The sequence below is a fragment of the Mandrillus leucophaeus genome, unplaced genomic scaffold, assembly GCF_000951045.1.
Source record: "Mandrillus leucophaeus isolate KB7577 unplaced genomic scaffold, Mleu.le_1.0 Scaffold184, whole genome shotgun sequence".
Classification (NCBI taxonomy): Eukaryota; Metazoa; Chordata; class Mammalia; order Primates; family Cercopithecidae; genus Mandrillus; species Mandrillus leucophaeus.
Window position 1 is genome coordinate 3,176,953 of NW_012101854.1, and position 683 is coordinate 3,177,635.

Genomic DNA, 683 nt, shown 5'->3' on the forward strand with positions numbered 1-683 from the left:
TCCTCGGGCGGCTGCTCGGCCACCGCCACCGCCGTCCTAACGGCTCGAACCCGTAAGTATACCCTTTCGCTCCCCCTCCCCGCCGCTCGGGCGCACGGCAGCAGCAGCTGCTCAAATGGAGTGGAAAATGGCCATTGGGCGGCAATGAGTTATAGATTATCTGCTCCACGTTTTGTACTTAGCTGCCTGTAATCTTTTGAGTTTGCCCGAGCCCCTTGCTGGAAAAATCAGGAGGGAGAGATTTGTCCTTTGCCGCTGTACACGTTAGTATGTTTATATGATTAGCCCAACTGGCGGGGAGGGCGGATTTGGTGGGGGGGGAGGAGGAGGAGGAGGCTGGAGGTGACTCCAGTTCAGACTTCGCGGAGAGTCTGTGTCAGGACTTCGCATTCCCCGGTCTCTCCCTCTCTCCCTCTCGCTCCCTCTCGCTGCCTCTCACTCTCTCTCCGCTCACACACACGCAGAGGTGCTGGAGCGAAATCGGGAGCTTACCAGAGAATTCCTTGGGATTGTTGGGGGCATCTCCCCTCAGTTGCTGTGCGTGGCGTGGCTCTTCCCGGCTCCTCCTTGCTTCCCCGAGTCCGAGTCTGCGCCGCCAGCCTTGCTTGGGGCAGTGGCCACCGCTCAGCCCCGGCCGGGAGATCCGAAATGTGAGGAGGGGTCGCCGCCGCCTCCCGCCCCAG

General features: G+C 61.1%; 1 protein-coding gene across 3 annotated transcripts in view; it reads left to right on the forward strand.

Annotated features, from left to right (window-relative positions):
* ADGRL2 (adhesion G protein-coupled receptor L2) overlaps positions 1-683 on the forward strand; it is a 203,411-nt gene that overhangs the window by 630 nt on the left and 202,098 nt on the right. The gene's annotated exons all lie outside the window — the stretch shown is intronic.